Source organism: Nelumbo lutea, chromosome 1 (assembly GCF_056320005.1).
Source record: "Nelumbo lutea isolate HS-2025 chromosome 1, American lotus-T2T, whole genome shotgun sequence".
Lineage (NCBI taxonomy): Eukaryota > Viridiplantae > Streptophyta > Magnoliopsida > Proteales > Nelumbonaceae > Nelumbo > Nelumbo lutea.
In genome coordinates, this window is record NC_142684.1 from 142824067 (window position 1) to 142847639 (window position 23573).

General features: G+C 41.8%; 1 long non-coding RNA gene across 1 annotated transcript; it reads right to left on the reverse strand.

Moving 5' to 3' along the window:
- Positions 1-10725: 10725 nt before the first annotated feature.
- Positions 10726-22544, reverse strand: LOC148878040 (uncharacterized). The gene is made up of 2 exons (XR_016102686.1): positions 22158-22544; positions 10726-11442 (listed from the first exon to the last, which is right to left on the reverse strand). It is a non-coding gene; the product is annotated as an uncharacterized LOC148878040 (long non-coding RNA).
- Positions 22545-23573: the final 1029 nt, after the last annotated feature.

Sequence of the window (23573 nt, forward strand, 5' to 3'; positions counted from 1 at the left end):
CTTCATTAAAAACCCTAAGGTGCCCATATCTTTGCTAAAACCCAACTGCCGCCCCCCTCTTTCTCTTTAGTCCTAGTTGTGTCCATCATTCTCTATAAAAATGACCCAAGGGCTCTTGAGAAGGGGTTCAATTATGCCCCCATGTAAGACAAAAGGCTAATCTTGAGAAGTTCAAGGGTAGAGGAAAAGGAGGACGCCCAGGCAAGAGGAGGGGTTCCTACTTGCAATTCACCTAAGCCACTACTACCAGCTCTGGATTCGGATCCCAACCATTAATCTTAGATTTAATTTCTGTTCTTTCGCTTCCAGTTCCATTTTTTCCTTTTTACAATTTACTTTCATTCAGTTTGATTCTTGTTTTCTTTTCTATAGAGATCTAGAGACTACTACCTCTGATCGGATTAAAGACTTTTTATTTTGTTCCTTTTATTTATTTATATCTGCTATTTATTTATTTTTCTGCACTTTTCACTTCCAGCACTATTCGAATTTTATTTTAATGAATTTTAGTTTAATTAATTTAATTCTATATTTCTGCGACTCTTAATTGTGTTCTCTTTCCCATATTTAAGTAAATAACGATTTTCCTTCACTTCCCTGTGGATACGACCCATTCTCACCATTTACTGTGTTTGTAATTGTTTGAGAATCAGAAAAAATTTATAAATATTAAAACTGGTGTTCCGAAGTGGTTAACGACATGTTTCTGGATACACCAAGGCAAAAAGCATTCTAATGTTCCACTAGGAAATGAATCCAAGATTGGGAATATGAGCTATGGAATTCCGTTTTCTCTCCAACCACTTACTGTGATTGGACCTTGCATGATGCAATTGAAATTAAGATGTATTTGTGATCCAAATATTTTGAATGGAGAATAGTTTTTTAAATTTTATTTATAATTGATTTTTTATATTTTTGTATTTCATTTTAATTTAAATGAATATAGAGAAAATATGTTATTTGAAGCAAATTAGAAAAAATTAAAAAATTGGTTATATGAAAAAAAAGTATGGCTTTAGCGGTTGTCGTGACTGCCGCTAAAGATGTCCTTGACTACTGCTAAAAAATCGCACATCAGACTTATAGTAGTAGCCAATTTACTATTAGCAGCAGCCACGACTGCCGCTAAAAATATTTTTAGTGGAAGTTTTGTATTTGTACCGATAGTCACGAAAACTGTCAGTAAAGCATCTAGTAGCAGTTTTATGGACCCTTATCGGCAATTTTGACTGTCGCTAAAAATCATTTTTCTTGTAGTGAATGGAACTCTATATAGATGCTAACTTGGCAAGTGTTGTGGATGATATAAATTCCACAAGTGGGTATTGTACTTTTGTAGGAGAAAATCTAGTGACATGGAAAAGTAAGAAACAAAGTGTAATTGCAAGGTCGATTAGTGGCATTTTTCTAGGATTGGATTAGAAAGACAAAGAGCAGCATCTTCAGATAGGGGTTTTCCAAAGACAGCGTTGCTAGAGAGAAGAGCAAACTAGTCTAAAGTGAAAAAATTAGGGTTCTTTGCTGTGGTGGCTTCTGATGAATGCGGTTTTGGTATAGGAGATGTGCGTTGCCAAAGAGAAGAAGAATGGGCAGGGGAAGAAATTGGTATCCGCACGCCAATTCTTATTAATTTCTCCAATGAAGTTAAATCTACACCATTGATGTAGAAGTGAAATCAATGGCTAAAAAACGTTGATATAATGGCTTTTAAAGATGATTTAAATGGCAAATCAATAAATGCCACTTAAAAACCATATATGTAGCAGCAATTTAAATATATTTTTAATGGCATTTTAATAATTGCCACTTAAAATATATAATGGCGTTTTTTGATATGGATATAGTGGCACTTTTAATAAATGCCGTTAAAAATAATATATAGTGGCGTTTATATAAATGCCGGTTAGAAAAACGCCACTAAATCCTCACTTTCTTGTTGTGAGCTATGCAAAAATGAGGGGAGCCTCTCATTGGTAGCTGTTATGGTTTTATACATTCTTCATGTTCCGTCCAAAAGGAAAGGAAACGAAAATGAGCTAGGTGTGTTTGAAGGTTTGGTCATGAGTTATCGGGGGATGCATGGTCAGAGGTTATGATGGGAATCATGGTATTGGGACAAAGCTCTATAACCATGTGGGGGTTGCAGAAGAACGTACGGTCTAACCTTTCTAACACTTATGAAAGACCATATTGACCATTTGTCCATCGTAAACGGTGGACCTACGTACATAGTCAATGTTAACCAGTCGAAAGGACGAATTGCGACAAGTGTTTCGATGGTTTAGGTGCCGTGCTCTTAAAGTTGTTTTGATCTTGAACAGAAGGTCGTTATGTCTCTCATAAATAAATAAATAAATAAAAGAACATTATAGCCGAGTAGATGTCGGAAAATATTTGATTGATTTGTGACGTCTAGAGGAGCTGTGATTGGAGACCACCTTGACTCTCTGCTGTTTTGTCAAAACTTCTGAATATTCATTGAAGCGGCGGCTTTGAACACCCACGGTGAAAGGGTTATTGTAAACGGACGACTTCAACTTTGCTTCCTATTTCTAATTCGGTATTTATAATCTAATGGAGCCATTTTTTCTTGTTATCAAAGATTATTCTATCTTTGTCTATCTGAAAAATCTAATGGAGTCATTTTTTCTTTTATCCTTGCAATATTTCAACTCGCCTGCAATATTTTCAAAGGAAGAATCAAAACCTCGAAGGGGATATACATTTTTTCCCTAAAAGCTGTCAAAGGATGAATCTTTTCTCCACATTCATCTTTGCCTTCATCTCTACCTCGTACCAACGTCAAAGATATTATAGGATCTACTTTCTCTCGCATCACATCTCTTTCAAGAAAATGGTAGTAATGACATATTCCTAGACAATTGATGGAGGGACATTTGGCCCGACCCCTTGGCCATGCGACACGTGGAAGCAATCGAGAGTGATTTGACAGAAGCGCCAGCTCGGCACGGTAGCGGGCCTACAACCCGAGCTCCGAGGAAAGGAGTCCCGAGATCTGCCAAAGGAAAAACCCATGACCCAAGCTCCCCAAGGAAGAATTTGAAATCTCCCTTGGAGGTCCTGAGCCTTATAAGGAGCACAAGGGGCAAAAACCCGAGCTGACCCACCCCAGTGTCACGGGGTAGTTCTACAGCAAAAGAAACCCGTGCGACGTCCAGGCCAATGTAGGCCAGGACAAGCCTTTATGAGCTTAGAGGCTAGGAGTTGCCCGATGGGATGGCTCCACCAAAGTCAGTAGCACTGGATCATGACCTCAAGTCCAATGGTCAGGGCACTCTCCTGGCTCAGACCGGTCCATGGGAGGCGCCGCTTACGTGCTAAAGGGGGACAACCATAATGCAAGGCGACCATGCGCCAATGAGGTGACTTGGCACCGATGTGAGGGGTCTCCTGTATGCCGAAGATGACAAGCACCTGTGTGCCATGATGATAGGCAACCGCTTGGGCCGAAACACACCCAAGCGCTAGAGGCAACAAGATAGCTCACTCAGCTTGGGCAAGGGGCTAACATGGTGAAGGGTCATGCTTGAGCCAAGCCCACATTCCAAGCCTCCCTTGAGTATCGGTAGCACAGTGCCGGTCCAACACTATCCCCATGAGCAAGTGTGCGCCCATGAGGAACCCTAATAGCCATGCTAGCCGTTAACTAGGGCCGCCCCGCAAAGGGATGAAGGTCTAGGAGTGCCAAGGTTAGGCACCCAAGGAGGTCGAGCACCCCTCCTCAAAGAGTACGTTAAGCTTTTGGTGGTCTGCCTGAAGATGACATCAGTTCTCCCAAAAATCTTACAGGCGAAAATGACAGTCATGTCCCTAACATAAGCCTACCAAGCAAAGGAAAGGCTAAGCCTGTGTCAAACTGTCACACCGGGGCAATTCGGGCCACACTTCTATCTGAACTCAAAACTTCACCTCGCACACCACTTCGGCTCCTAGTCGCCTAACTGAACAACCATACCTGATGCCCAGGAAGCTCGTACACGGAAGCGGCGCGCCTGACTGATTAGGGGTCTAACGCATGACAACCGCCCTCCAACGGCCACCTGCCACCGCCATCTCAGACGTGGCAGAGACGGCCTTGGAAAATATAGTGGCGGTTATGACACCCGAACCGGCGTCTGGCAGGGATTATGACACCCGAACTGGCGTCTGGCAGGGATTATGACACCCGAACTGACGTCTGGTAGGGATGATGACACCCGATCTGGCGGAGGTGATGATGCCCGATCTGGCAAAGGTATGGGAGTGAGTGTACAGGGTGATTATAAAAGGCCCCCATCTCTCAAAGGAGGTATGTGATATTTTGTGTTTTCTGGTCTTGAAGTTCTTCATTTCCCTTGCCTTCTCAAGAGCACTAACTTGAGCTTCGGAGTGTTCCAACTGGGTTCCTCCCCGGAAGTCTCCAATCTCTTCCTTGTTTCAGGCATCTTCGGCTCTATCAAAGGCAAGGTGACCAGCAGCTAGGACCAACCGGATTGCACATCATCATTTAGCACCGTCTGTGGGAAGACTTCAAAAAGCTTCCCCTAACCTTTAACTCTCTCTCTCTCAAAGAAACCTTAGCTTCCATGGCTTCCTCCAACAGCAACAGGCACAACGCCGACTTGAATGTTGTAAGGAACACCCTCAACCCGCCACTGTATGTATCGAACAGTTCATCGTCCCCCTCTCAATGGACGGGATCCCTAGCCTCAATGCACCAAGTGCGGTGGCACTTGTGAATGTTCCCCTTCCCCCCCCCCCCCCTATCGAGACCACTTTCACCGAACCAACTACTGCCCCTCTAGCAACCAGCCAAAACCAGCTTGATGACTTACTGCAGTGCATGCGAGCAATGCAAGCCCAAATGCAGCAGTTCCAGCAACATCAGCTCCATCAGTAGCAAGTACTACACCACATTTCCCAGCATCACTATCAACAGCAGTTCCCCCAACTGCCTCTGAACCAACCATAGCTCCCACCTTGGCACCTTGTTGTTAGGCCGGTCAAGCCCTCTCCTCAGGGCGGGCGCCTTCACCAAGGGGAAGCTTCCCAGCCGATCAACCCCTCCAGAAGCCAGGCCTCATCCCCGAGCAGGAGGGAAAGACTAACTACCCCCGCCTCGCAGCCCACCGATGGATCAGGAACCTCCTTGCCGAAGTCACCTCAACACTCTAAGTTCGAGCTCCCGCTCGCAGAGAACCAATTTGGCATCCTGGCCGTGGACTACCAACAGTCCGGGCCGATCGAGCTCAGCAACACCAAGGCAAGTAGTGCCAATACCAAGCCTTCTAAGCAGCAACGAAGACGCCGGCAAGTCATCGAACTACCACCTGCATCCTGCCCGAGCTCCGAGGTAGAGAAGAAACAAGCTCGGACGAGGTAAAAGTCGCCCCTATCCTTTCAGTTCCTTCCCCCCTGTCATCAAAACTCCTTGCGTTTCCCATGCCCAAGGATTTCAAACTCCCTCCCCTAGACAAGTATGACGGGTCCTTTGACCCCCATGACCACATCGATGCTTTCCAGTCCCAAATGCACCTGCGAGGGCCAACGAGTCCTGCATGTGTGTGGCCTTCACTACCACCTTCAGGGGAGTGGCCCGCACCTGGTACAGGAACCTGGCCCCTAGGTCGATAAGGAGCTAGACCCAGTTTGTGCAAATCTTTACTGTGCACTTTGTTACTAGCAAGCGGTGCCCCCCGAACTGAGGAGAGCCTCCCTGGAATAGTCCAAAGGGATGGAGAGTCCATCCGGGGCTATGTCAAATGGTTCAATGACGTGTGCTTGCAGATACAGCTCGCGGCAGCCAAGAGGGGTGTGACACACAAGGAGTTCAGGTGGCACATGGCAGTCAACCAGCCCGCGACCGTAGCTGAATTTCTCAAGCTCGCAAACAAATTCATAAGAATAGAGGAGGAGATCAACCAAAGGACTGAAAGTGGGATCGAAAAAGGAAGAGGGAAGGTGAACCCTCCAACCTAGATGATAGGAGAAAGAAAGACCCAGCTCGGGGGCTGAAGCTAAGCCAACCGTTCCGAGCTCCCTTAGTAGGCCGGACAGACTACACACCCTTAAACGCGAAGCGGGACGAGATCTTAATAACGGTCAAGGATGCCCCGTATGTGAAGTGGCCACCTCGTCTGAAGGGAAACCCGAACGAGAGGAATAAAAACTTGTACTGCAGTTTCCATAGACACCACGGTCATAGCACCAAACATTGTAATAATCTCCGCAACGAGATAGAAGAACTTATCCGTCGCGAGTTCCTGAGAAATTTTGTACAGCATAATAATAATAATAATAATAATAATAATAATAATAATAATAATAATAGTAATAAGATAGGTCGACAGGGAGAGCACAACAAAGATTCTCCCGAGTCCAGCAGCCAGCCAGCCGAACTGCAGAAGCAACCCCCAGAGGAAAGACCAGTTTGGGGAACAATCCACGTAATCGTTGGAGGATCAATCGTAGCAGGATGCATCTTGGCAACAGCTCAAGCATCAACACGGGAGGCCGCCAGAGAAGAACAAAATCCTCCAAAGCGGCCTAAGACGAAAGACCCCATATTCTTCACCGAAGATGATGCGTGCAGGGTCCACTACCACCACGACGGTGCACTTGTCATAAAGGTAAAGATCAATGACTTTGAAGTTCGGCGTGTACTGGTTGACTCGGGCAGCTCGGCAGATATTCTCTTCAAAGCCACATTCGACCAGCTTCAATTGCAAGGGAGTGACTTGAAACCCGCAAACACTTCTTTGGTGGTCTTTAGCGGAGAAGAAGTCAGACCCCTCGGGAAAGTGACAGTACCCGTAGTAGTCAGTACATGGCCCTGCATAATCAGACTCAACCACGACTTCTTGGTAGTCGCGACCTCCTCCCCATACAATGCCATAATAGGTCGGCTGATCACCCATGTCCTACGGGCGGTGGTCTCCACTTATCATTTGGCAATGAAGTTCCCTACAGACTTCGGTGTGGGGGTAGCGCGGGGCGACCAGCTCGAGTCCCGCAAGTGCTATGTTGCCGCCCTAAAGGGAAAGACCAAGGTGGTCGGCAACCTCAAACTGGAGCGGCCTACAGAGTAAGGCGAAGAACGAGTTGCACCCATGGAAGAAACAGTCGTTGTTCCGACCTCAGCCGCAGACCCAGCTCGGATGCTTCAGATCAGTGCCTCCGTCTAGGAACCCCTACGATCCGAACTGGTAAGTTCCTTACTTCAAAATTTAGACCTTTTTGCATGGTCCGCGGTAGAGATGCCCGGTATAAACCCCGACCTTATAACTCACAAGTTGAATACTGACCCTGTAGTTAGGCCCGTTAGACAGAAGAAACGCAACCTAGCCCCACAGTGCTGAAGGGCAGTCGATGAGGAGGTCGAGAAGCTCCTCGCAGTAGACTTCATAAGGGAAGTTCATTACCCGAGCTGAGTGGCCAACCCAGTTCTGGTAAAAAAGGCAAACGGCAAGTGGCGCATGTGCGTCGACTACACTAACCTGAACCGAGTTTGCCCAAAAGATTGCTTCCCCCTCCCTACTCAGGCTTCTTGGATGCCTACTCAGGCTACAACCAGATCAAGATGGACCCATCTGACGAGGAAAAAACCGCCTTCATAACCGAGTTCGACCTATACTGCTACAAGGTTATGCCCTTCAGACTGAAAAATGTTGAGGCAACCTTTCAAAGGCTTGTGAACAAACTGTTTCAACCCTTGATTGGCACAAAGATAGAATGTTATGTAGACGATATGGTCATCAAGACACAGTTTTCGCATAAATTAATACAAGATTTGCATTCTATCTTTCAAATAATGCGTCAATTTAGCATGAAACTAAACCCAAACAAATGTGTCTTCAGTGTCACATCGGCGTGGCATTGAGGCCAACCCGGACAAAATAAAGGCCATCCTAAATATGAGACCACCCTGAAAAGTAAAAGAGGTTCAAAGGCTAAATGACAGAATAGCCGCTCTGAGTCATTTCATGTCTAAGCCAGCAGACTGTTACCTACCCTTCTTCAAAGCAATAAAAGGCAAAGGGTTCGAGTGGAACCCGAAATGCTAACTCGCATTTGACGAGCTCAAGAAATACCTCGTCAGTATCCCAGTGTTGACCCGGCCCAAAGAGGGCGATGTTTTAGAACTGTACCTCTCGGCAAGCAACGAAGTGGTCAGTTCGGTACTGATAAAGGAAGCAGATCGGGTACAACGACCTATCTACTATGTTAGTAAAATATTGTAAGGAGTAGAAACACGATATCCAGAGATAGAAAAGATAGCGTATGCGCTGGTCATTGCGACCCGCAAACTCCGTCCATATTTCCAAGCCCATACCATCATCGTCCTCACCGAAAAACCCTTGAGGCAAGTATGACCTCCAATACAAGCCACGAACCGCTATCAAAGCTCAAACCTTGGCAGATTTTGTTGTAGAATGCACGTTTAGCTCTGAGGTCCTCAGCCCGGTTGAGCACGAGGCTCCCAATTTGGGTGAGCTCGGTGCTTCCAGGCCGGTTGAGTCCGAGCCCCGTGAGGTCGCACCCAGTTCGGTATCTCTCCTGGTTAGGTCGAACGCGAACTGGGATAAAGAGCCATGGATCCTTCACATAGATGGCTCCTCAAATCAGTAGGGTAGCGGAGCTGATGTAGTTCTCCACAATCCGAGTGGCACGAAACTGGAGTATGCGCTACACTTCGAGTTCGCGGCATTCAACAATGAGGCATAATACGAGGCGTTGATAGCTAGGCTAGCCCTGGCGCAAGAGGTGAATGTAAAACACATAGTTATCTGCAGCGATTCCCAGCTCGTGGTAACCCAAGTTACAGGGGAATACGAAGCTCGCGAGCCAACTATGATCGCTTACTTGGCAAAGGTAAAGAAAGCTCTACTTAGCTTCTAGTCACACTTCATCAAGCAAATCCCGATGTCAGAGAACGCCGAGGCCAACGCCCTGTCTCAGCTAGCCAGCACCAGTGGCAATACCATGAGAACTGTGTACATAGAGGACTTACCTCGGCCTAGCATTCTCTAGGGGCAGAGGAGGTCGCTCGTGTCGCCCAAGCAGAACCGAGTTGGATTGATCCACTCGTGAGCTTCCTACTATATGGAACCCTCCCCGCAGACCGCAACGCTGCCAGGAGGGTAGAGCGCCAGGCAGCCAAGTACGTCATGATAGACGGACGGCTGTACCAAAAATCCTATACACTCCCCTACCTACGCTGCTTGCGACCTCTCGAAGCCAAGTTCGTACTCCACGACATTCATGAAGGCCTATGTGGCGGACACATGGGGGGCAAGGTTGTCACCTAGAAAGCACTATGGCAGGGGTACTATTGGCCAACAATGAAAGCAAACGCCATCGAGCTAGTCAAGAAGTGCGAATGCGAAAAGTGCCAAAAGCACGCCAATATTCACCACCAACCCGCCGCCGACCTCAAGTACCTCACCAACCCGTGGCCCTTCGCACAATGGGGTATCAACCTACTCGGGCTATTCCCGCCAGCAACAGGAGGAAGGAAATTCCTAGTAGTGGTAGTAGACTACTTCACAAAGTGGGTTGAAGCTGAAACTCTCGTAACCATCATAGATCGAAACGTCCAGAACTTTTTCTGGAAGAACGTAGTGTGCCGCTTCGAACTACCTCGAGTGCTGATCTCTAACAATGGAAAGTAGTTCGAGGACATCAAATTCCAAGAGTGGTGCCAAAACATGAGGATCCGACAAAACTTCACGTCGATTGCACACCCACAAGCAAACGGTCAGGCAGAAGTCACAAACAGAACTATCATCTGCAAACTAAAAGTTAGGCTAGATCAAGCTAAGGGGTTATGGGCAAACGAACTGCCCAACATCCTATGGGTATACCATTTGAGATAAACTCAAACACTAATCATCCTTATCAGGTTGGTTGGCTAACAACTACCATGATGATTTAGTGTGATCTTAACTAGATTATATATACCAACTAGAAGGACCAAACTAGAGTTAACTTGTTGCAGGTAATAGAACAATTTTGTTCGCAAGGAACGAGTGGTTCAAAGGAAAAGAAGTTCAACCAATGGAGGTTGTGGAACAAATTCAGAGATCTATGCAAGACTTACAATTTTGAGTTGCTCCTACTGTAACAAACCAAGTTGTTGCAAAGTGTCATCCGCAAAGGGAGGATAATGGAGTAGATGTCTATATTTGGTTCGATGGTGCATTTCATTTGTGACTTGGAGCAGTGGCCTATGTGGCTATTGATAATTAACGAGGGGAAATTTCTCATTGCACGAGCTTGTTCTATCGAAGCAATGGATGCAGAAACAACAGAAATGCAAGCTTTACTTTTTGGTAGTGGAGACAACAATCGATTATTGTGGGATATGGATTCAAATTCAAGGTGATTACACACATGCAAGGTTCGAGGTCAACAATACCATGGAGATGGAGGAAACTGTTGAGAAACGCAAAGAATAATGTTGAGCCGCATGACCTATTGTCTTTCTCCCATGTTACAAGAAGCATCAATGTACTAGCTCATAAAGTTCCTACATGGAGTATGGGGACTAAAAACTATGGAGTCTAGAAAGAAAATCCTCCTCCTTGTATTTGCAGTGATCTAATAGATTAAATTATATTTTGCAGCAAAAACAAACCTTTCACAAAATTACTTAAAAATATCATATGATTTCCAACGCTGCTTAAAAATAAAGTTAAGATTAATGAAGAAGAAATAAATGAAAAATTTTGCCCTTGACTATTCATTAAATTTTCAAAAATCATTACAACAGTATTGTCTTATAGCGGCAGATTTCATTGCAATAGAAGTAAATCTGCCTCCATACACCTCCCTTCCTGCAGCATTTAACAAAAAGTGTCGCTATTGGTCGAAATTATTGGTCTTGCTGTAGTGCGTACATTAGTGGTGGTTATGTATTAGCCGCTATAGTTATTTTGGTACCTAAAATTTATTTTGGCTTCCATCATTTTCATTTTTGAACTTACAAGCTACCACTGCTGAGAGCAGTCATAGACGTCGTTCTTTGATCTCCCATTTTGTCTTCTTTCTTTTTTTGTTGTTCTTCTCCACTCTTGAATCATTAGCCATTTCATTTTCATTTTCTTACCAACAGTTTTAACTGAGGCCCCCAAAAAGCCAATGGCAGCCATCACAACCCTCTTGTAGTGCTATGTATCCATGTTGTCAATCTCTCTCTCTCTCTCTGGTGGACTGGCATAATTATGAATGATGATGAATATACTGGAATGCGCTCACTCTTTTCATCATCTAGAGCTTCTTGATTATCTGCATCGTCAATGACGATTCACAAAATCCCAAAGAGTAAACAGAAACCTAGATCTTGAATCCTCTTGCTGGTCATATCTCCATGACCTTCGGCCATTGCCTTTCTTTGGCTGCTTTTCTCTTCCAATTCTACAGAAGGGTTCTCTTTTTCCTCTGCAAGAATCCTGGTTAATGTAAAGGGACTGAAGAAAGACAAAAATTATGGGTTGGAGAAGTATTTGTTTTGGGGGAATAGAATTGACTAATTGCCCCGGGAAACATTATGGTTCCTGCGAGGGTTTGGGTCATTAAGAGTTGAGCCTAAGGTGTGCTCTTGAAGAAGGTTTGTTCCTTCAAAAGTAATTTCTTTTCAGCATCTAAGGTTTTGTTTATTTTTCACTCCTACTTTTTTTCTTTCTTCTGCTCCTACTTCAAAAGTTCGACTTTTATCATCTTATTTGGGCTAGACTTGAGTCATTGATAGATTATTTTACTTGCATTTTTTGTAGGTTCTCCTTATTTGATATCTCTAATGTATTTAATTAATACGCCTGCAGATCTAGATACAATGGGCATTATTTAAGAGAGTTCAGGATCTATAATTCTACATTATGGGTTTGAACTTTACAAGTTCCTATTTTCTTTTCATTGCTTTCCCATTTTGTGGTATTTGTTGATTACTCTTTCAGTTTGTTCTGAAAGGGACTTGTTAATCCCCTTGGCCTTAGTTAACAACTTTGGCCGATTTGCTTATTTCAGGGAGAACTTATATTTCAGCTATTTAGGTTGGAGAAATTTTAATAGCCCTCCTCCTACCAAATTAGAAGTCTTGATTTTGTTAGTTGAATCACTTCAAAATTATTATGCAGTTAACAATGACTTTTGTAATGCCTTCAAGGATGTGCATTTATCCAATACACAATAGGAAAAGGATCCCCCATCAGTCTAAAAATGCAAATTTAGAGGAAGAGTGAGTTTTCCTCCTTGTCCTTTGAAAAGAACAAGGAGGAAAACAATTGCTTCCTTCATCTCCCTCCCCTGCAATTGTAGTTTTTTATAACTGTATATTTCTCCTAATTTTGCAAACAAATATGTAGAAATTGAGTTTTGCCAACAATCTGAAGATGTCTGATCTTATCTCATAGGTGGGCAGCTGTTAGATTTCAAAGAAGGTCAATAAAACATTGCATTGCTTGGATATATTAATTACATCATATTTATAGACTAAAATAGATCAAATTTATTCAAACTCAAACTCAAACTCTTGGACTCTATCTCAAACTCTACATAGTCTATCTGAATCCATCTCAAACTCTATCATAACATAACAAACTCAATTCAAATCCTTAATATGCCCCCGTAAACACATGGGGATCAATGATCATCATGTGTTTGACCAAAAGCAATTGTAAGTTGATGGTGATGGCTTCCAACCCTTCAAGTCCTTTTGTGGTTCAAAGGATACTTATAATATGGCATTGCTTCAACCTTGCTACAATAATGATGATGTGTTCGCATCTCCCAGCTATGATATGGTGTGCTAAGGAGGTGACGATGTGCATATATCCAAAACTTGAAGTTGTGGTGATGACAATGTAGCAAGCTATCTAGCTATGAAAATGGTGTGGCAAGTAATGGATGGCTAACTATGACAATCGTAGATCATAATGACAATAACCTATTGCTTCTTCAAAACGAAAAGAGCCTCTATGGGCTTGTACAAGAAAGAAATTGGGCCAACACAGACCTCATTGGGTCAACTAAGATGCTTCAATGGGCTGGACTTTAGAGCCTATCTTAAATGGACCAATAATGACCATGTATGAACAGAAATAGAGAGGAAAACAAGTAGAAGAGAGGTAAAGAAGGTAAGTTGTGTGGCAAGAAGTCCAATAATAGGGCAGATGAGAGGAATATACACAAGGATGAATCATCAGTGAAGTAGCAAGAGGGTAAAAAAAGGTGGGGAAGGGGTACATTTGTTTCTGATAATGATATAATTATATGATTGAAGATCCCAGTAGCAAGGAGTTTATGAGGGTAATGTCAAATGCAGAAGGTGTCTAAACCAATAGGATTTAAAGCTATGTTGGACTAAGGGCTTGAAATCTGATAGGTGAGCTTTTCTCTAGAAGTCAATAAATAGAAAGATGGGAGAAGCTGAAAGTAAAACTAGAAGAATAAAGATAGCAACAATATTAGGAACAAAGGAAACTAAAAAAGTGACTGAATGGGAAACCTAACAAGTAAATGGAGAGAACAGACCTGGCAGGTGGCTAAACTGGTGAAGAGAAACAAGTAACTAAATGGGAAATTTAGTATGTAAACAGAGACAGTGGACCCGACGGGTGGCTAGGATTCCGACCACTCGCTGAAAACACAAGCATGATCGGAGGCCTCTAGGTTCATACCTTTGGCTCTAATACCATGTTAGACTTCAGAGAAGGCTAATAAAACATTGGATTGCATGAATATAGTAATTACATCATATTTATAGACTAAAAAAACCAAACCTACTCAAACTTTTAGATTCTATCTAGGATTCTATGTAGTCTATCTCAATCCATCTCAAACTCTTTATATGATTTGCACCTCATCTCTGATACCATATCCATAATCCTTGACAATTCCAAAATGTGGCATCAAGTGCTATCAACAAGTATGACATTGGGAGACCTGAGAGTGGCACATGTGGAGGGAATTAATCAGATTGATCTCAAAGAAACTAATGCTTACTCTAATCTCTTGCCAACACACCATACTCCAAGCCCTCTCTCATGGTATAACTTAATATTCATATTCCCATGTATTACCTTACCTTTTTTATGTGCAAGATAATGTTCCTCTAAGCCCCAAGATCTAGAACCTTCATAATTGAAGTTCTAAATATCTAAACAATTGAAACATGAAGCCAACTTCCTATCCTAGAAGCTAGATGTGTTCAATCTTTGTTTGTTGTGTGACAATACTATGTAACTTGAGTTAGATGACTGATATGGGGGTGTATATGCCACTAGAACATTGGACAATGAGAAACCATCTAAGTTAGACCCTTAGTTGGCAACAAATGTGAAATGCTTACAGAAACCCATGTTTTCAAATGACCCTCTTAGCAACACTACGTCAAGTCATAGCTAACCTATAGCTACAGTCTACACCCGTGGCTAAAGCCTGAATTGATAATGATATGTGTGTTTATAGCTACGCTTTTTAACTTGTCTGTAACTAAAAACTTGAATTTATAGCTACGGTTTGTTTTATAACCGTAGCTAAACGTCACTATATAGCTACCGTTGCGATCCGTCCGTAGCTATAAAATGTGGATCTATACCTACGTTTTTTGTTCTACGTAGCTAAAAATATGAACCTATAGCTATGGTAATTTGACCATAGCTAAAAATATGAACCTATAGCTATGGTAATTTGATCGTAGATAAGAATGCAGACCTATGGCTATGGATTTAAATTATTCGAAACTAAAAAATTAAAAGTTATAGTCATAGTTTAAGCAACTTGTATCAAAAAACATGAATCTATAGATGCAGCTTTTAATTGTCTATAACTAAAATTATGAATCTATAATTGTGGACCAAAAAACTATGGCTAGACCCTGAAATATTGAATACAAGCACAACTTATTTCATTCATAATAAAAATGGAGCTTGAACACAAAATTCCAATAAAAGATTAAACAATTAAAACAATGAATTGAATCTCAAGGTGCTTTAACACATTTATGTGTTTAAAATCTATTACAAATTCAGCAAAGTTCTTGAATACATGAAACTCAATCCAAAAGAAAAACTTGACGTGTAAAATTTAATCAAATTTGTCTCCATCTGAAGGGAGGAGATATCCATCATATGGACGCCCGAAACTTGTGGAATAGAATGGGTGAATTTCAAAATTTTCTCTCCATCCTACTGGGAATCGTATTCCCTATTTTAAAAAAAATCATATTTTTCAATGCTCAATCTTGAACCATGAACCAAATCAGATCTGAAAAAAGCAGTAGGAAAGGGATATACCTAATACAAAGAAATAGTATCTCTCAATGGAGATGTTCATGCCCAAGGAAGGAACCAAAAACTGCTCCCACTGAAAATGGTGTAGTACAAGATGGAACAGAATCAGCAACGTTCTTCAAAAGAACCAGATCCTTCGCAAGAATCAACTGGATGGCACGTGAGCACTTCTTCCAATCAGCCCTTTCACAAAAGACTGATATCAAGATCCAATCTTGATCACTCCTACTGACAAGAGGAGATCGAACTGGCAGATGTAGCGGCAACAAGAAGGAGGCGGCAAGAGAGATTTAGCGCAGTAATGCTGAATTCTCTCTTCTGTGATTTCAGCACTGAAGACAGAATGTAATGAGTTGTATAAAGGCTGCCGCCCCCTCCTCCTTTTATAACCTTAAAGGGATCAGCTCCTAATCCTATTATAGTTGTTGATCCAAATAATATTTGGATCAGAATTCCCTTTTAAGTGATAAGGGTAAACCCTTATCTTATCTGCAGATTAGATCAACACCCTCCTAATCCAATTAGGAGGTTTCCAGATCTGAATCACATTCAGATCTAGACTCTCTGAGTGGATAGGGTTAAGACTCAATCCTAGCTGTTAATCTAATCTCAAAATCCACCCCTCATTTAACTGATCAAATCAATTCAGTTCGAAATGGGCTTTAGGCCCAATAAGGTTATGTGCTCACTTAGCCTTCCAAACTACTGCCCAGTTGGGCTTCTTTGTATGGTGTGAGACCCAAACATTGATCTACATATCAGCCACATGGGTTCAGCCCAGCCTTTGTTACAAGGCCTGATCGAATACACTGTTATGGAGAGTGCACCCTCTGAAACCCATCACATGGACTCTATGGGCCCAACACTTACCCTAAGTAGTCTTTGGGCCAAGCCACCTTGTAACACCCAAGGACTATGGGCAGATACAAGATTAGCCCATCAAATATTACCCTCAATGGCCTTACACTTAACCTCTCAGCCCATAATGATCAAACACTGCCCGACAAGAGAGGACCTCTCCCTCAACTGCAAGGAACAGTATTGCACTCTCTACTCACATGGATCCCGGGAATTAAAACATTTTGCAAACGTTTAGAAACCATAATATATATACTTTTATATCTCATATAAAATATATTTTGCAAAACAAATCTCAACGATTGAAATCGACTGTCGATAGTCTTGGTTTCCATCAGAGATAGTGCATCCCCGATCATTATCTTTGTCCAACAAAGAGGTTGATCCTGTCACTATGATCATCCACTCAGATGAATTCTCGGACTATCCCAACATACCCAGGTTTTGACCCCCGCTAAGGATCTCACTGATTAGCATATCAAAGACAGTCCAATCCAACACCTAATGTAGTATCATAATCGAGTCTAGGGGTCAGGTGTAACTTTCCAGTTTTGTCCATCAATCTCCAAGGTCTAGGGCAATACTAGAAATTTGGTCCGATTCAAAAATTCTATTAATCCTACACTGCATGTGCCTTGGGTCTCACCCTGGTGGTTAAGACAGGCCACCCCAACATTTGGCAACACACCAGTGTTAGCCTTAACAGGATAAATCTCCCCAGACTTATCCAACGGCTGTGAACATTCTAAACTAACACGAGTCTCATAAGTGTCCAATTTAAGGGTATTACACAGAAACACACCACAGGAACATGAATCAAATATGTACTTTATTCATTTACAATAAATTCATAATGTACATCATTCTGATTGGAGCTAAGGGCATACAACTGTCTAACACTATCTGCACATGTAAAGTATTTCCTTTAGCATGTTCAACATATATGGAAATAATAGAAAATAAGTTAGAAATCACATTTATGAAGATATAAAATAATGTATAAAATCTAATTAACCATGCAATATAAATAAAAGAAAATATATCCTCTTTAGTTTTGCCATTTCTTTCTCTTTTCCTTCATATCTATTATGGCTAGTGAAGGGTCCCCCCCAGAGGATATATATTTTGGAACTTAGGCCTTTCAAGTAATATCTAGAAGAACAAATATCCAAGTCATTGATAGAAGATAAAAATATAGGTGTCAATGGACCAGGTTTCGATTGGAACCAATCTAAATTAAAACCAATTTGAACAGATTGGATGGTCCAAAATTCTGACCAACATCTACTTAAGGATGACAAAAATCCGAGAGGAAAAGTTAGAAGCAAGAGGCCCACTAAGGAAGAGGAAGAACTTAGGATCAGAATTATCCATGCAACACCTTTATGAACAATTAGCTCTATGATACAAAACCTATTAGACATAGATACAAAACCATCAACCAAGTTTAATAAATTCATAGTCAATAACATAATCTTAAATGTGTGTCATGTAGTTGTTTCCAAAATCAATCACTTGAGGATCTCAAGCATCTAGTCTAGAACAACATCAACCACATGAAAGCAAACATTTCTATCAAGTCTTCTACATGTCTCATTTACAATATTTTTTTCCAGCAAAGTTTCCACTTACAAGACAAGTTGTGTTCCTTTAACTTTTAACTGATCTCTGTATCCCATGTTGTTAGTCATCTCTTATGAAGAGACTAGAATAAACTATCCCCAAATAACTGCTCCCCAATACAAGATAGACATCATCATTCCTCTCCTGAATCATGTCCATTCTTGAAGCCAAGAGTCTCAAACTCCAATAGCCTTCTTTCATTCATCATTAAACAATTCAACCCCCCAATCACCCCAACCCCCACAAAAGAAAATTGAAAACTTATTATAAATCACTGAAATGATGTACATTATGAGTTTATTGTAAATGAATAAATGTACATACTTGATTCATGTACCCTTGGTATGTTTCTGTGTAATACCCTTAAACTAGACACTTAACGAGACTCGTGTTAGTTTAGAATGTTCACGGCTGGTGGGTCGGTCTGGGGAGATCTATCCTGATAAAGCTGACACTGTTGTGCCACCAAGTCGGTTGGGGTGGCCTGTCTCAGCTACCAGGGTGAGACCCTAGGCACATACAGTGTAGGATTAATTGAATTTTTAAACTGGACCAGATTTCCAGTATTGCCCTGGACCTTGGAGATTAATGGGCAAAACTGGAAAGTTACACCCGACCCCTAGACTCGATTATGATACTACATTGGGTGTCGGATTGGACTGTCTTTGATGTATCAGTCAGTGAGATCCTTAGCGGGGGTCAAAACCTAGGTATGTTGAGACAGTCTGAGAATTCATCTGAGTGGGTGATCATAGTGACAGGATCAGCCCCTTTGTCGGACAAAGGTAATGATCGGGGATGCACTCTTTCTGATGGAAACCTAGACTACTGGCAGCCGATTTCAATCATTGAGATTTGTTTGCAAAATATATTTTATGTGAGATATAAAAGTATATATATTATGGTTTCTAAAATGTTTGCAAAAGGGTTTTAATTCACAGGATCCATATAAGCAGAGAGTGCAACACTATTCCTTGTAGCCGAGGGAGAGGTCCTCTCTTGTTAGGCAGTGTTTGATCATTATGGGCCGAGAGGTTGAGTGTAAGACCATTGAGGGCAATACCTGATGGGCTAATCTTGCATCTGCCCATAGTCCTTGGGTGTTACAAGGTGGCTTGGCCCAGGGACCACTTAGGGTAAGTGTTGGGCCCACAGAGCCCATTTGATGGGTTTCAGGGGGTGCATTGTCCATAGCAATGTATTCGGCCAGGCCTTGTAACAAAGGCTGGGCCGAACCCATGTGGTTGATGTGTAAATCAATGTTTGGGTCCAACGCCATACAAGGAAGCCCAACTGGGCAGCAGTTTGGAAGGCTAAGTGAGCACACAACCTTAATGGGCCTAAAGCCCATTTCAAACTAGGCTGATTTGATCAATTTAAATGAGGGGCGGATCTAGGACTAAATCAGTTGATAGAATTGGGCCTAAACCCTATCCACTCAGAGAGTCCAAGATCTAAATAAGGTTTAGATCTAGGAGCATCCTGATAAGATTAGAAGAAGGCTGATCTAATCTGTAGATAAGATAGGGGTTATTCCTTATCATTTAAAGGGACTTCTTATCCAAATATGATTTGGATCAGCCACTTCTAATGGGATTGGGAGTTGATCCCTTTGAGCCTATAAAAGCAAGAGGGGGCAGCAGCCTTTAGACACACAACACAACACAACACAAGAGAGCAAAAGATCTCTAGTCTTCAGAGCTGAAATCACAGAAGAAAGATTTCGGCAATCCCCACAAAATCCTTTCTTACCGCCTCCTTCCTGTCACCATCAGACCTCCAGTTCGATCTCCAACTTTGCAGGAGAGATCAAGATTTGATCTTGATATCAGCCCTTTGTGAATGGACTGATTTGGAAGCATTGCTCACGTGCCATCCAGTTATTTTTACAAAGGATCAGGTTCTTGGAGAACGTTGTTGATTCTGCTCCATCCTACACTGTGCCATCTTCAGTGGGAGCAGTCTTTGGATCCTTCCTTGGGCGTGAACACCTCCATTAAGAGATAATATTTCTTCGTATCAAGTATACCTCTCTCCGTCCCCTTTTGGTTCAGATCTGGTTCAGTTTATGGTTCAAGATTGATCATTGAAAATATGATTTTCTAAATAGGGACTGCGATTCCCAGTTGAAGGGAGAGAAATTTTTGAAACTCGCCCACCTTATTCTGCAAGATTTGGGCGTCCATACGATGGATCTCTCATCCCTTCAATCACCCCAACCCCCACAAAAGAAAATTGAAAACTTATTATAAATCACTGAAATGTTTATTTTCATTTTTATGTCACTTCAATCCAATAAAGAAATATTAGTACTTATGTTCTTAGCATCACCACAACCATGACTTCACCACATTATACCACCTATTGGTGAAGGAGTTATATTCCCAGGTGCACAATTGTCAAATTTTAGATTCGTAACTCCCTGTTGTGCATGCCTGCCAAGAGGGCCTAGTTGGTGAAAAATCCTAGATTCTTTTCTATCATGCATTTCCTTTATGAGCCTCTCATGGTCAGGAGCAACATGGGGTAATGGCTCTTTTTCTTCATCCTTTCATGTACAATACTCTTTTTTCTATATTTAATACAATACATATCAATTCCCCCCAAATATAAGGAAGAAAAGAAAATGGTGAGATTTAAACTGATCATCAGATCTGTTTCTTATTAGACAATTTACTTCTAAACTCAGAATAACCCTCTAATAAGGGGGTATGTATAGGAGGGTGCAATACAGTTAAACAAGTATGACTACACAAAATAACCCTCTAATGAAAATATGGCTAAATATTACAGCCCTCTGAGAAAAAAACTCCTAAGCATATAGTTTTAAAATATTAGAAATTTCTTTTCCCCCGGTTTGAAGAAGGTATAAATTAGTATGACTAAAATAAGTATAGATCAGAACCCATGTATAAAGATGTTTTATAAAAAAAAAGTAACTGTAAATCAAGTAATAGATCTGTACTAAAAAACAGGGATGCATAGAGAACTTCTCTGACATTTTTTTTTTTTTTGTAGCAACAGCTATAATCTAAGTGATCTGCTGAAATATGCTCAGAATTTCATCAAACATATCTTAGTTTCAAGCCATATTGGTCGAGGCCGATCATAAATATATTTTCTCTTCAGAAAGACAATATGTAGGGGTGATCATTTCTAGCCAGGCCTGGCCCAGCCCACAAATTTCCAATCTTGGGCCTGGGTTTTGTGTTCAGGCTTGGATTGAGACTGACCCAGCCCCACCCAAGAACCCAATTAATTCAGACCAATCTATAATTTGACCTTTCCATCAATCAGCAAAGGTGTGGGGCACTCACAAATGGGAAACTAGGAGAACCTTGGAAAATAACTAAACTAGAAATATGAAGACAACTCAATCCACAATTACTAGTGGTTGAAATCATCTGAACAGAATTGAATTTTAGGAACTATATATGCAATTTCTTCAGCAATGCTATGGAAAATGAGGCTAGAAAAGAACCATGAACATTAATCAAGTGTGAACAAGAATGTTCACACTAATTTAAGATAAAGATGCAATGAGTAATGACTGGCATTTAGAAAATTAATCCATGTACTAATTTACTCTTCAAAAATTCAAATGTAAGTATCTTTTAGGATTTCTGCACATGTTTCTAATAAATTTAATCATTGGACATAAATCAATTTTGCTTAATTAGTTTCAGTCATGCACTCATGCCCTTAATTTGGATGATCTATTGATTCAAATCAGCTTTCTATATATGTATCTAATAAATGTAATCAGTGGACATAAATCGGCAATTCAATGTGCCATAAGCTTTGTTGGTCCTTTGGTTCTCAAGAAGTGACAAGTTCCTTTCCTCATTCCACTGTCCCTAGTCCTCCTACCTCCTAACACATATGACCAATAATTCTAAAAGATCCATACTAATGTAGATCATCCATCTATATATAACCAATGGTCATTATAGTATAAAAAACATCTCTTTGGTATTTTTCCAAACACTTACCTTGCATCTTCAATATCTGTTATTGGAAGATAACCCAATAAGTGAAGAACCAACAAATCATTTTGTATTTAACCTGAACTTGAATCATCTGCATGAACTCCTCTTCCCAATTCAAATTCTTGATTCTATATAACTCTTCAAATTAAATGTATGTATTGTTACTTCAGATCTGGATTTCCAAGTTTCAATTAATGTATCAATAACAAGGGATTGAATTCTTGATTCAGGAGTTTTTGTACCAAGAAAATTTCCGTTCCAAGTTGTCCATAAGTAATAAAGCTAAGTACAAAGCTTATTTGAATCACTCAAGTGAATTGGCAATGATGGCCAGAGACTAAGTTGCAGCATTAGAGAGAGAGAGAGAGAGAAAGAAAGAGAAAAGGATTCTTACCTTGAGACTGCTATCAATTGGTCTTTAGTTGGGTTGTATTCTTCAATTTTGGAACGTAAAGTTTCTTGGCTACAGCACCTTAGCATAATCAATCACTTTAACTAATAGATCAGCGGAACTACTGGAAACACAACAAGGGTTCCTGGTTTATAGGTACAGAAAGTAGAATAAAAGAAAAGTCGAAGATGTTTCGGGAGGGGAAGAGGAAAAGAAAAACATGATGGTCATGAATAGAGGGTTTCTAGGGGGAAGTAGGAAAATTTAAAATTACGACAATCTCTCTATGGTCATACCTTTGGTCAGGGCTAGACATAAACCAAACACCTGTGCGCAAGCCCAAGATTTGTAGGCTTCGCTGAGTTGAGTACCCCTAGTAGGGATGATGATGAGCCCGGTTCTAACAAGCTAGCAATGATGTTTATGACTTCCCAGGCTCAACATGGGTGCGGGTCGGGCATTCGGGCTTAGTTGTTTGTGACTTCCGCTTGGCTGATTGCTTGAGGGTGCGCTACCAAGGTAAAGTTTTGCTGTATCCCCATGTCCTTGCACCGGTTCTAGAATTTGATGTCCTCGAACTGTTTACCATTATCGGAGATCAATACTCGAGGTAGTCCAAAGCAGCATACTATACTCTTCCAGAAGAAGTTCTGCACATTCCGAGTTGTGATCGTTGTGAGGGGTTCAGCCTCAACCCACTTCGTAAAATAATCGATTGCCACCACTAGGAACCTTCTTTGCCCTGTTGCTGGTGGGAATGGGTCAAGTATGTCGATCCCCCACTATGCAAATGACCACGGGCTGGTAAGATATTTTAGGTCGGCGGCGGGCTAGTGGTGGATGTTGGCGTGCTTCTGACACTTGCCGCATTTTTTGACGAGCTCGGTCGCATCTGCCTTCATCGTTGGCCAATAATACCCTTGTTGCAGTGCTTTCTAGGCGAGAGCCTTGCCCCCCAAGTGTCCACCGCACAGGCCCTCATGAGTATCGCAGAGGACGAACTCGGCCTTAGAGGGTCGTAAACAACGCAGATAGGGGAACGTATAGGATATTCGGTACAATCGTTCGTCTATCATGACGTATTTGGCTGCCTGACGCTCTACCCTTCTGGCAGCATTACGGTCTGCAGGAAGGGTTCCGTGTAGCAGGAAGCTCACAAGCGGATCGATCCAACTTGGCTCTGCTTGAACGACAAGAGCGACCTCCTCTAACCCCCAAGAATGCTAGGTTAAGGTAAGTTCTCTATATACACAGTTCTCATGGTGTCACTGGTGTTGGCTAACCGGGATAGGGCATCGGCCTCAGTGTTCTCTGATCTCAAGATCTACTGGATGAAGTGTGACGAGAAGTTGAGTAGAGCCCCTCTTACTTTGGCTAAGTAAGCGATCATGGTTGGCTCGCAAGCTTCGTACTCACCCG